Source organism: Erythranthe guttata, chromosome 5 (genome assembly GCF_056151865.1).
Source record: "Erythranthe guttata isolate IM_541 chromosome 5, IM_541, whole genome shotgun sequence".
Classification (NCBI taxonomy): domain Eukaryota; kingdom Viridiplantae; phylum Streptophyta; class Magnoliopsida; order Lamiales; family Phrymaceae; genus Erythranthe; species Erythranthe guttata.
In genome coordinates, this window is record NC_142537.1 from 11,438,235 (window position 1) to 11,445,000 (window position 6,766).

The 6,766-nt window shown below is 31.2% G+C and overlaps 1 long non-coding RNA gene across 1 annotated transcript; it reads right to left on the bottom strand.

Annotated features, from left to right (window-relative positions):
• Nucleotides 1-3,060: 3,060 nt before the first annotated feature.
• LOC148770617 (uncharacterized) lies at nt 3,061-4,442 on the bottom strand. The gene is made up of 2 exons (XR_016031258.1): nt 4,292-4,442; nt 3,061-3,373 (listed from the first exon to the last, which is right to left on the bottom strand). It is a non-coding gene; the product is annotated as an uncharacterized LOC148770617 (long non-coding RNA).
• Nucleotides 4,443-6,766: the final 2,324 nt, after the last annotated feature.

A 6,766-nucleotide genomic window follows, 5' to 3' on the forward strand; every position in this document is an offset into this window, starting at 1 on the left:
GTTGACATTCTGTGGTTTTGATTGTCAAATTTTTTTTCCAAATAATAAAAGCTTGCTTATCTGGGTCATATGTCGATAAAATCCTGTGTATTACGTGATCTAACTTTTTAACAGTAGAAGGGGTGATTCTTTGACAAAGGATGTGTATGTAAAATTCACCAAATGGTGTTTGCCTAAATGAGGTTAGATGATCTTCGGTTAGATGAACATGCTCACTAAAGTTAAAAAGTCTAGTGAAACTTGATCTGTACCGGGGGTTCGATGGATTTTGATGTTGGATTTCTCTTATTCTTGCCTGTGTTGGCAGTAAATATTCATCTGAAGAGAAAAGAAAAAAGACATTGTAAGTACATTGTCAATGCCAGTATTATTATAATATATTATAATATGTCATGCGTGAGGTAGGGTTTGTATGTATGTAATTAGACCCAATCTCAGGAAAAGTCACTATAATTACATAATAGTGGTCAAGGGTAAAAATGTAATTTCAAAAAATCAACGGTCACTATAATTACTCATTTACATTTTCCTTGTAAGAAAATTATTGGTTATAAGATAGATAACTATAATGACTCCAGTCTCAAAATATAATATGATGATGATATTACAACACGAATGTAATATTAAAATTATAAATTTTGCACTAATTATTACTTTTTAAATAGTTAAATCGGATATTACTACATCACTTTCACACACACACACACACACACACACACACACACACATATATATATATATATATATATATATATATATATATATATATATATATAATATATATATATATATATATATATATATATATATAATATATATATATATATATATATATATATATATATATATATATACATATAATATTGTATATTTCGGAACTAAAATTGGATTGGATATCGGAATTTTTGGTAAGTTTATATACAATTCCAATTCCGTTCCATAAATAATTGAAAAATCGGACGTCTAAATTTTGGGAATCGGAATTAAAAAAAAGTTTCAAAATTCGGATATTTTCGGATTGGAATCGGTTTCCAATTTCCACCCCTAAGCGGTATGGATTTCGATCTTGAAAATAATTTATTCACTTTATTTTATATATTGTTAGATAATATAATATTTTTCATCAATGAACCTTCTTACACTAGAATCTCAATTATTTTAACATCCTAAACTAAATAAAATCTCTTTAAGAAAATTATTGTTGTAAATTTAAAAATATATTATTCTAACACTTGTCACAAGTAGAAAATGTATCCCGAATGAAAATTGAAAAAACAAATTATAAATAAAAAGAATGATAAGGAAGATTAAATTAATATTAAAATTTCAAGTGTTAATATTTTGACTATGGAGCTCAAAACATAATTAATACGAGAAAAAAAAACAATGTTGTTAGAACCGGACCGAACCAGCCGGTCGGACCGGTTCGACTGTGACCCGACAATAAAGCGGTTCGGTCTGACATCTAAAACCGGAAAATTCAAAAACCGGGGTCAAATGACCAAAATACGGTTCGACTAGGTAAAACCCGCGAACCGACTAGTCAATCAAGGAACCCGATTTTCGGCCAAAACGTCTCGAATCACCCCCGAGTTGGCTATTTGTGGTTATACTTGAGCGAACCTTCACAGACTTAGTAGTGGGTGGCCTGATTTAGTCATGAGTTGTCGAAGGATTGTCGATATGATCATGGGTGATCGAATAGGGGTGGCTGATTGTCAGATTTAAAGAATAAAAAATGAAAAAATATAGAGTATAAGAAATCAAATATAGTAAGAAATAAGGTGAAGTAGATAAAAGTGAAAATAATAAGTGAGACATTAAAAATATAAATAAAATAATATTTGTAAAACATTAAAATTAATAAAATAATGGCATATTAAAAAAAAAAAAACCCGGTTGAACCGGTTTGACCCTATAAACCCATGAATCAAATGGTCGTCCGCTTCTATACCCGGTCCAGTTTTGAAAACATTGGAAAAAAGCTTAGTAGTTTCAAAAAATATTTATGTAGAAAAACTCAATAAAATGAAAATTGTTTCAACTATCACAATAGAATTAGAAAGAAAAATTAATATAAGCATGTATGAACTAATATATAAAAAAACATATTTTAGTTATTTTGTTCTTCTTTTTATATTCTTATTTATAGATACATAATCATAACACTAATATTTGTATTAGTTTGATTTTACTTAATTTTTATTTAGTTTTAAATATTATATATAATTTTAATTTTGAACTATGAATTTATATAACAAGTAAAATCATACATTATCATGTGTAAGGCACGTGGTGTTTAATATATATATATATATATATATATATATATATATATATATATATATATATATATATATATATATATATATATATATATATATATATATATATATATATATATATATATATATATATATATAGAGAGAGAGAGAGAGAGAGAGAGAGAGAGAGAGAGAGAGAGAGAGAGAGAGAGAGAGAGAGAGAGAGGGGGATAATTGGCTCGACCCCCTTATTTGGAACTTATATAGATGGGGGTCCATTTTGTTCGATGATTATATAACTATAGGTCCCTTGACCAATAAATATAAAATAAATTAAATTAAGTTAATTTTCTTTTGACATAAATACCCTTAATTATTATTTATATTAAGATAGTTAGTCATGGAAAATATGAATAAAATTCAACATTTCACTCTATCTCTTTTCTAATATCTCTCTCTCACTCTCTCCTTTAACTCCTCTCTCTCTCTCTCTCTCTCTCATTTTCTTTTTTCTCCTTTCTATCTCTCATTTTCTTCTCTTTTTTTAGTAGCGTCACGGCTCTCTCCCTTTAAGTTGTGTCAAATTACAATAACAAATTGCAAAATAAGATTAGCAATATACAAACTGCAATTTGTAACAACAAAAATAAACAGCAAAATAAATATAATATGGAACCACCTACCATATGTCAAAAATATTATTTTACAAATGTCTTTTCACAACAACATATATGAAACTAATGATAATTTGCTCAAACATCAGTACTTTAATTTTATCCTCAAACAATATAAAATATTTTTAAAAGATAAACTATGGAATAAAAGATGATATAACAAACCACCAAACCATTTTTGTCTAGGAACAAATCAATACATTAAATACAAAATATTGTAAGATACAAATCAGTAGATACAAGCAGTGTTGGAATATAGTCGATGAACAAACTACAATCTACAAGAACTAATTCTGGCTGGGTGATGTCATAATGGACATAATCTCGACGTCCGACTGAATTCACAACTTCCAGACGTCATCGGGGATCTTCTAGAAACTTGATCGTGTCAGTAGCATCAACCTCTAATGAATATCTTGTTTGTTTTCTTCTGGCCTATGCTTGCATGATGGTAAAATGCAAGTTCAACCAAAAAAGCTTCCAATCATAGTATGCACAAATTTGCATCAACGCATATTACAATATCAAAACGCATCATAGAATCCCTATAGCAAAATACAATATTCGAAGTTGCACCTACGAGATGCAAAAAATACAATTACTGTCGCAATATGCAATACATTATGAAACGGCAAAATACACAAGGAAAAAAAAAGACACACACACATTAACTTTAATACGAGTTTAGAAAAAGAACCAAAAAATATGTGAAACCTTCCATATTTATTCCCAAAAAGGAAAAATAAAACTAATATTAATATAAGGGGTGGTTTATTATCTCTATATGTTGGCTCTTCCACATTGTTTTGTTCTCCCGTGCAAACACATTCAGCTTGATTCGATCGTTGTTTTCCTCCTTTTAAAGACTCCACTGATTCATTTACTTTTATTTTCCCCTTTACCAAATCAACTCTTGAATTAATAAAAAAAAATTTGCACACCATGTCACCCAATAAAAACCGCGTACATCAATTGGACATAATAACATGAAAGGTGTATCTGGAAACAACAAGGGCAAATTGTAATTTCAAACAACAATATAGATTTTTAAAATCAGAACATAACTGACAATACAATAGCAGGTTTACAAAATTGATATGCCACCAAAGTGTAACGAAATATACAATACACAATGCAACAGCAAGTGCAAAATACACAATAAACAGCAAAGTGCAAAATACACGTAAAACAGCAAAATAAAAAACCAACAAAAAAAGACCTTTGCAGAAAACAAAATTATTACATGGGATCGTAGGCCCCAAATCTCTGTCTTTCACTTCATTCATGAAAAAACCCATTGCATTCCGTCAATGAATCGCGATTTAAAAAAAAATGCAACGTATAGAAAATTACCTGTACGTTTTCGATTTTCCACCATCTTCTCGGTTGTGTTTTCTTTTGTGGCAGACTTACAGACTCTCCATCGATCTCAGCAATAAGGGGCTATGGTTACAGAGTTTGGGTTGAACGAAATGGTGGAGAGGTTTTGCATGTTTCCATTTGACGAGATTAGATTTTTCCCTTTTGTGGCGGTTTGCATAATTAAAAACTTTGCGTTGAAAGAAACGAGGGATAGGTTTTGCAGTTTCAATCTCACGATTTAAGATTTTTTAGCCTCAATTTCAGCTAAAACCTGATTTGGTGGATAATTATATTTAGGAAGGGAATTTTCCTATTTTGTTGCAAAGGGCAAATCAACCAAAAATAATAGTAGGAGGTTATAGCAAAATAACACTTATGACTTGGATTAGGACCTATATAATCTTAAAATGGAGAATACATATATATATATATATATATATATATATATATATATATATATATATATATATATATATATATATATATATACACACACACGGTGGCCACGAGTGTGGACGGGGCCCACAAGCCCGGAAGAAAAAGTCTCGATTAATTTCATGAAATTATCCTTAAAATCACGTACTCGGACGACAATGTAGTTTAGTTTGAGGGTTTTTTTCTCCTCACACATCATTCTGTCGAACAACGACATGTACAGTTTGTTCTGTCGGGTAGTCAGTGATGGCGGCAGAGCAACGAACTTTGCCTTCACCGGATTAAGCATGGTGTACGTTGTGATCATTTATTTTCTGACAAGGTGGAGGAGACCACTGAGGATTAGACCATTGGAGGAATTCACGAAGGCACCATGCCCCCCTTTAGGCACTTGCTCGAAACTGATGTTGCAGTGATGAATGGGGAGTATATTCATTTGAATAGGATCTCCCGGCATTGTCAGTGGCAAGGGCGAGTCCACCCAAGGGCTAAGCTGGACTCAAGCTCCCCCTCACTTCCAATTGTTTTCCCCTAATATATATATATATATATATATATATATATATATATATATATATATATATATATATATATATATATATATATATATATATATATATATATATATATATATATATATATATATATATATATATATATATATATATATATATATATATATATATATATATATATATATATATTTATATATATTAGTTTACCGAATTATATTATTTAAGCACACTTATTCAAAGCCCCCTCACGTCTAACTTGCCCTCATCTTTTATTTCTCAACTTCGTTGTGTTCCTTGAAAAGAACAAAAAAACTTTGTTCTCTCCCACAGTTGAACTAATAGCATTTAAATTGCAACCCACTGGCGATCGTTTAGCATTTGACAATTTTTCTCTCATCTTAATTTTCAGATAGGATATCAATTAGAAATCGATTGTGTAAATTTGATAATGGACTTGATATTCATGTTTCCTAAATTTTCAATGCAATTTAACTTTTGCGATTCACTTTGGTATTATCTTCAGAAAGTGGGGGAAAAAATCATATCAAATTTTCATCTTAAATTTCTTTGGTAGCAAAAAAATGTCATCCCCATGTGTTTAAGCCCCCCCCCCCCCCCCCCCCCCCCCCAAAAAAAAAAGAAATTTCTGGCATCGCCGGGCATTAATTTTGTTTGTGTTGGCCTCAAACTTCTGTTAGTGAAGATTGAAGCAATCCGCCATACGTGGATACTAAAGATTGGCAAAGATTTGTTTTCCATGTTTATTATTAATTAGAGTCCTATTCTTGTAATATTGTTATTAAGACTTAGATTTACTTCCATGTATTATATTATAGTTAGGTATCTTTTGTACTTATCTAGAATAGAAGTAGAAATCGACTTGGATTGTATTACCTAGTTAAAACGATTTCTTAGGGTCCAAGTTAGGTTTAGGGTGGTGATTTCGTGCCTATATAAGATCCTCAACCTCATATGAGTCCCATGGAGCTTTAATAAGAAAAATCCCAACATAAAGGCTTTGAAGGGTGCAGCCCGTGCTGCAGCCGTGTCGGCACATCAGGTGTGGCAACAGTCAAGTTTCTTCTACCATGCCATAAAGAAGATCGGCGTTTTGGGAGAAGTGCTTAAAAGATCTCGGGAGAGGTCGATCCGCCGTTCGAAGGGAGTTCAACATTGGAGGAAGTCCAAGAGTGCGGATGGAGGAATTGCTTTGATTATCAACAAGTTCGAGTCGTGTGCAAGAACGGCATATTACATAAAGAGGGAGTCTTAAGTGTTTTTATTAAGTCCTATTAGTGTACACTTAAACCTGAACTAGTTTTGCAAGTCCTTGTGGATGTAGGGTACATTTGTATCCGAACCACATTAAATTCTTGTGTTCTTTATTTTGCTTTTAGTAGATTTATTACTGTGACAATACAAGAATTCTGTTACCACACCTAATTTCGTAAGTCGGCACATCAGGTGTGGCAACAGAACAGGTTTCTTCTACCATGCCATAAAGAAGATCTGCGTT